The following is a 7,957-nucleotide window of genomic DNA, read 5'->3' on the forward strand; positions in this document are numbered from 1 at the left end:
TAAGTAAAGACTTGTGTCGTTAAAGTTTCGTTGGAACGAAGTTACGGAAAAAATCAATTAACAAACGGAGACGTAACAGTATCAACAATATTCCTAAAATGCGACTTATGTGTATTAACTTTTCAATTTCAGATTATAAATAAAAAGCAACAAAATTGTAGATGCCAAACTCACTTGTTTCCTGTTGTTTCTTCAATAACTTAAACAGTTGGGCTAGAAACCCAGATAGTCCATTGTGTAGCTACGTGATTAACTAAAAACAAACAAACAAACAAATTAGACACTTGGTATTATGAATTTTCGAATAAACTCCAATTAGTTCTTATTCGAAACTAAATTGCTCTATTCACTTGCTTTTATAATAGGATCAATATTGCGATCATTGTGTTTCGATCCTGCTAGCATATGCATTGGCAGTGCTGCCTACTAAAAGAAAGTAAATATTTCTGGAATAATTATTCAGAAATTAGTTTAATGTAAATATAAAATTTAATAATATATTTCTGACAACATCTTAAAAGCAACATATCTTTTGTATAGCTGAAGGACGCAAACAGAGATACCATGATTTTGCAACTATGAAACGTTAAAGATTCCCATTTGACTATTAAAATTTAATGTTACAATGAACTTGAAAATTAGACTATGTGAACAACTACAAAATATAAATACACAATAATTAAATGATTAGAATGATATTTACGATATATTAATATATATAATCAAAATTCACGTGCCTCCGTGGCGCAATTGGTTAGCGCGTTCGGCTGTTAACCGAAAGGTTGGTGGTTCGAGCCCACCCGGGGGCGTTATAATTTTACGCCTTTTTTTTTTTTTTACTAACAAGCATGAAAAGTCAAACAAACCATAAAAGTAGGTAGACTTTTTCGTTACTAAATTTTAACACACGTCTGAAATTTAATAAAGTTGTCTGATAATACTTACTGTGGGTCTTATAAATTTAGAACATCATCTAAAACAATAACATGGTTGTATACATTTCATTTTTGGAACGAAGTAGCTTAATTGGCGACAGAAACAATTTTTTCGATGACGAGGAACCCACTTTGAGACTAATAATGGTTGGAGACGGCTTGAATGGGTAATGAAGACAAACTTTAATACAAGTTTAACATAATACATAAGTACCTGATGATGACAAAACCTTGTCGAAACGTTGTACATTTGCTGTTATGTTAAACTTATATTAAAGTTTTTCTTCATTACCCATTCAAGCCGTCTCCAACCATTATTAGAAACAATTTTTAATTTTCAACTAATAATGTGCAATATAAAGTCTGAAAACATATTCCATTCAATTGTTGCTACAGGTGTGGGAAATGGTTTTATGATAAAGACGAAATAAGAAGTTTATTCGTGACTAAAATATTTTATCCAAATTTATATTCTTTATTATGAATAACAAATTGATAATAATCATTTAATGTTCCTGAAGTACAAGTGATCAGTACTTAGAAGGTTAATTTTAAAGCAACAATGTAGGTTTATCTAGGCATAGGTTTCCGCAGAAATTTTTCCAGCGGGTCAAAGTAGTGTAAAATTATGAAGTGAATAAAAAAATCCATATACGTATGCTGAATGAATAAAAAAGGATTATTTTACTCACTTTCCATGCGAATGCTTATGTGCAGGGCTTTCCTGGTCCTTCTATGATGGTGGTACTACAGTCATTACTGTTAGTACACACACACACACACACTCCTTAGTTATCACTTTTGGAGAAGGATTGTTTGTTTGTTTGCAATTAAGTACAAAGCTACAGAATGGGCTATCTATGCTCTGCCCACCACGGATATCGAAACCCGGATTCTAGCACTGTAAGTCCTCAGACATACCGCTGTGCCACTGGAGGGCTTTGAGGAGGAACAGAAACATAAGCTTCATGTATGGGTAGGTGGGTCACTTCAAAAAGAACTTCCCATAGCTTGTTCTTCAGCAGATGGTCGTTGCTAGACATTTCACCCAGCTGAACAGAAGTGCAGGATTTCTACAACAAATTCTCCCTTGTGACATGTCAGAAACCCAAGTCAGGTGTTGCTGTTGTCTTGTGGGGGTGCAGCAAATAGCTTGAAACAAATGGTTGTTAGTCAGTTCAGCTCTCTCAAAGATAGGCATTACTTGGTATGTGAGAGGTAGAATTTTTAGTTGATACAAGAACTGCCAGGACACTAGATTCTCACTGTATATCATGTTCTCCAAGTGAAGCCAATACTCCAACAAGCCAACATTGGCTTTGCTCTGGTGAATGTTGACTAAGTGTAACTGGAAAGGCACGTCTCTGCCTAGGTTTAGCTGATGTCAACGACAGCATAAAGTGGCCATATCTGTCCTTGGATTTGGTATTGTAGGGTTTGACATACTGTAAAAGCTTATCAAACACTTTTGCCTGTATAACAGGTGAACTGATGTTTTTGTAGGAAAGTCACCCAGTGGTGACTAGATTAAACACACGGAAAATGGACTGCCTGAGTGTATGTTGTAGAGGAAAGCACTTTACCTACAGGTACACAAGTTGTGTTTCGTGAAATGCAGTGATGGAGCTAAAGTGTGAAATATAATCTTTCTGTCCAGAAAAGAGGCAGCATTAGTTCTATGAGAAACTAGGATATATTCCTGGGGTTGTTCTACAATTAAGGGGCTGTCGACTTTCCACTTTCTTACTGTCAACATGATAAATGAAGTGGAGGCGACCCAGTCTAGTGGGTGTACTCGAGTTGCTTCCATCATGCTGCACCCCAGAACAGATGAATGAGTACTGACACAAGTGAGGTTGCTAGTATGTAATTGTGCCGATAATCTGGATTCAACTTGGTGGCAGAAGTTCTGTGATTTGTTGGTTCAAGGTTGTATTTGTGAGAATAAACTGCTGATTGGATCAAACAAATGTAACTCACTATCAGCTAGATGCAGGTGATGAATGTCTGATTAAAACTTCGCTGCACAGGTTTCCCTGGAGTTTTATGGATACATTCAGTACTTTAGAAACGACATCAAGGCAGGATGACATGAGTAGATATAATACTGCTTTCAGCACTAGGGAAGGTTTGTACGAATTTCACATCATTCTATTCAGCAGATTGTGTTTTAAAGTATCGATTTAGTACAAATTTAACGTACAGTTTAGCTTCTATATCTGATGTGCGTTACACACTGAAAAGGATGTATTTTTCATGATAACATGATTATTTAAATCTCTAAATAATATACAATAATTTAACATACAAGGTTACTATTTCACTTTATAAGAATATATCATAGAGTCGGTAGACTCTATATGCAGGGATGGCCATGGTACTCAATAAGCACAATACAAATATGTACGCTAAAAATAAAAAAAAATGACAGATATATTTACTTTAAAAGGTGATTGCCACTCACTTTCATTTGTCTTTCTACCCAGCAAGCCGAGATAGAAGGCAAAAAAACCATTGCTAAGACACCAAACCAGAAAGTGACCAATCAACTTGTTCATTTTTCTTCTTCTTGTTTCAGTCGAGATAATTCTATAACTACTTTATAACTAATTCCAGTTTAAACCTAAAATCCACATGAGTTTCTGGGCAATGCATGATGTCATCATCGCTTAGTCGTAATAACTAGTAGTAATTTAAAAAATCTAAAATCTAGTGTAAACGATGTTATCACTACCCCTTGAAGTTAGTTTTTTTTACAGAAATCTGGTGTTTCTTTAAAAAGCTTAAGTACAGGGTGAAACAGAAATTACCAGCCTATAATAAATGCAAATTAACTGACTGTAACATGTAGAATACTCAATGCTTTGTACACTATTAAGTCGATGTCTTTAGGGAGCCAACCCCTATATTATGTATGTAGTGAAGGAATAAAAAAAATCAATACACATATTATTAAATTTTATCACACACATTCATAGAATACACTAACTTTCAAACAAGGAGAAAAACGTCACAAAACAAGTAATAAAACATTTTGTAAATGTAAAACTATACAGGGAAGCAGTGCCAAAAAGAATTCAAACAAGAATATACTGTAATTGGAAGTTATATATTACTGACTGTTGGTATGTAGTTTATTTATTAGAATATCGAATTGACCGACCTCGTAACCAATGGAAAATGAAAAGTACTGATGATATTTTCACTGTCAATGTTGTGTATAAAGAAATATTATGAAACAAAAAAGAAAGTGATTTTAATGTGAATACAATTGTTGTTAGTTAATTTATAGCAATCTTTACAGAGTTTTCTTAACACCCGTCATTTTTGACGGGCTATACACTAGTATATATATAAAATGCATGTTTCAATAAGTTAAAATGTTTGGCGTAAAATATTATTATTATGCTAACCTCTATGTATGTAGCCATGTTTTCATTCGTATCTTTAATTTTAACAACTGGCTAATGAACTCGGCAGTAAATCAGTTTGCTACAACTGAATATGTTAATAAATGACTTACTGTTTAACCAATCACTTTACTGTTATATAAACTATTTAAAATAGCAACACTTACCATTTTATAATTTTATACAGGGCATTCACTTGAAGTACAAAACATTACCATACATTTAAAATTCATAAAACTATTTTATAGCTCAAAGTACACATTCATGAATCACTGCCAACTCAGAACAAAAAACTTGCAAATCTCTTATAAGTCAGACTAGAAACTCATAACTTACTTAAAACTCAGAACATGCACTCATGGCTAATAACAAGTCAGAAGACACAACCAGTTCACAACTAATAACAATCACTTATGATGACGTCATAGTTCTACGATATGAAACAAGAGGGCGTATTGTTAGGGGTGCTAGTGTTTCTAGGCTGCCATGACAACAGAAGTTGCCCAGGAAATGCGTTGCTAGTTCCACGTTGCTAGTAACACTATCATCCTATAGAAACACATGTAAATGAAAAATAAGATGAGGCATGTTGAAACCTGTCCTTTGGAAATATAGAAACACCTTTGTAAAATGTACACAATTCAATGTAAGTCGAAATCTGTATGTAATCCTATTAAACACTATCCCTCTGTGTAAGACCATCTGTATATAGTAACACAATCCGCCTAGCAACACCATCCGTCTGTACAAACACTATCTTTATTTACACAATTCACCTATAGAAACAAACACAGTCTGCCTTTGTGAAGTGTATTTAACTTAAAGCTATAAAGTAGCATTTGTAAAATGAAATATTTTGTCAAGAACATAGTTATATGGATATCATAAAGCCAAGATAATGAAACAATAAGTTTGTCGTTAAAATAATGGTTTTACTTATAACATAAATAAATCTAGGCATTGATCATGTAATCCAACTCTGAGACACTCTATGACGACATCATATCAATGAAGTTTTGAAAGATACAGAAATAGAATTTCTGGTTTGTAGAAAGAAAAGCATTATTTGGTTTAGGCGAACACAAAGTCAAAATTTTCTAGTCTTGCCATTAGCTGTCATGCATCAGTAATATGATGAAATAGCCCACCCCATTTGTATGAGTGATCAGGTGACGACCTCCTAACAAATAACAGTATTGACGTCAGGCAGTCTCAAAGTTTTATGCATAGAACATCAAGTGAATGGTAAATGTTGCTATTCTAAAAAATAGTAAAGTTAAACAGTAAGTCCTTCATTTATTATATTTAGTTGTAGCAAAATAAGCGTCCTTTTCAGGATTATGAAAGTATGTAAAGTAAATTATTAAATATAATAACTGATTCATTTAAATAATGGATAATTTTTGTAACAATAGCTGTTTCATTGACTTGTGAAACAGCAGGTGTCCTATGGAACATTGTCTGCCTAAAGTAACACTATCCTTAGTAATGATAACATCTTTGTCCCATAGAAACACAGTAAAAAGTACATATTTTGTGAGGAACATAGTTATATGGATAAAGATAAATTAATGAAAGTGCGTGATATTTAAGTAAGTGTCCTTTTAGGACAATAATTGTAAAAAAGTATGCTTAAATATTGAAACTAAAAACTATAATCAGTTTGTTAAACGTGTACTAAATAATACAAACGTGATCGGCTGTCTTGTTCAATACATTTAGTGTAGTAAAAACTTTTCAGTTGTAAGTTAAATGGGTTAGTAACACTACTGTCCTATAGATACACAAGTAAATGAAACATAAGATGAGACATGTTGAAACTTGCATGCTGTCCTATGGAAGTATAGAAACACCTTTGTAAAATGTACACAATTAAATGTAAGTTGAAATCTGTAAGTAATCCTATTAAACACTATCATTTGTAACATAATCCACCTATAGCAACACATAAAATATATATATGTAAAATATATTTAAATCAAAACTATAAAGTAGCATGTGTAAAATGAAATATTTTGTCAAGAACATAGGTATATGGCTAGCATAAAGCCTCAATTAAAATAATGGTTTTACTTGTAACATAAATGAATCTAGACATTGATGACACAGTCACACACTGAGACACTCTATGACGACATCATACCAATGCACTCTCTGGTTTCACTTCCTAAAACAAACAATACATTTTCTGGACAACTTCCATTGTCATGTCCGTCTATCACAATGGCCTAACAATGTAACCCTAGAAAGACGTCTTCTGTTTGCACTTTGTGGAACTATGACATCATCGTATCTACCCTTTCCTCCCCCCTCCCCATTGCCGTAGGTCGACACGCATGTGGCGCCATCTGCCGGTGTACTGCGCAATCCCTGCGGTAACTACTTATATGTCAGTTCATAGAACCGTTACTTTCATAAAACTATTTTAATAAAAACAATTGACCTAAAAGAATGGTAAATAATCAATAACAAAGATTTCGACGAAGTAAATAAAAATGACAAAGTTTATAAGACAAGACTCCGAACCATATACCATTCAAAGATATCACGTAGACAACCAAACCAGAAATTGAATGTCAAGAGAAGATAATACAATATTCATCAGAAACAACCATTTTTACTTCTCACTAAATTCAAGTATACATGTTACTTTAGTTTGTTTAAGTTTACTCTTGTAAATTACCGTATATAGTGATATTTAATCTTTGTTCAAGTTTATATATTTTATGTTTTGTGCCGTGTTGTTTCTGTTGGTAATTTATAACCCAACACTGCTCTAGAGTTTTAATTTTCAAGTTTCATGATCAACTAGTACAGAATTACCCAGAATCAACAGAACAGATCCGTACAGAATATTACTTATCAGTTATCAGATTGGTTTTTTTAGCTACTTCTAGGTGAATCAGCTGTTAAGAGAAAAATATTCTCAAGAACGAATAACTTTTGTTAATAAACTAATTATAATAAATGTTCCAGGTCACTGTGATGTAAAACCATGGATGTATTTGGTAAAAGAAATATCATTACATTATTAAACAACAACTGAAGAAATGTGGAAGTGACGTCATTACTAGATGTATCATGCTTCCGTTTATGTTAAGTGATTATAATAATGACATATTGAAAGGTAAAAATTTTCACAGTGCCTCAAATGAAGTTAATAGAACTTTTATCTAAAATGGCATCCAAATATCAAGCGAATATCATCTCTTTCACATAAAGCCGCGTTTTACGATTTAAAGAATACTTTAGTAATACAAAACACTAGCTTTGTATTTTGTTAACAAGAACCTACTTATTTCAATGTTAAACATCAAAAGTTGACAATGAAACCAAAAATCTCTCTATCCACATTAGACTATAAACATTCAGTGGTGCCGTATCATGAACCACAGAAATAAAGTTTAGTGAAGACAATGCTGTAGTGTATAGTCGTTTTTAGTGTTTTAATTAAAAGTGAACAGTTCAGCAGAATAAATAGTTATATCGCACGTCGTTATCAGAGGACTGTGGTAGAGATTAAATATATTTGGCGGGATCGTCTGCGCATGTTTCTTTTACATGCACCTTTCTATATAATTGACAGGTTTATGTGATAAGTACACATACACT

The 7,957-nt window shown here is 33.0% G+C and overlaps 1 non-coding gene across 1 annotated transcript; it reads left to right on the plus strand.

The window, feature by feature from the left end:
• Positions 1–735: 735 nt before the first annotated feature.
• Positions 736–809, plus strand: Trnan-guu. The gene has a single exon. It is a non-coding gene; the product is annotated as a tRNA-Asn (tRNA).
• Positions 810–7,957: the final 7,148 nt, after the last annotated feature.

The sequence above is a fragment of the Limulus polyphemus genome, unplaced genomic scaffold (assembly GCF_000517525.1).
Source record: "Limulus polyphemus unplaced genomic scaffold, Limulus_polyphemus-2.1.2 Scaffold2957, whole genome shotgun sequence".
NCBI lineage: Eukaryota > Metazoa > Arthropoda > Merostomata > Xiphosura > Limulidae > Limulus > Limulus polyphemus.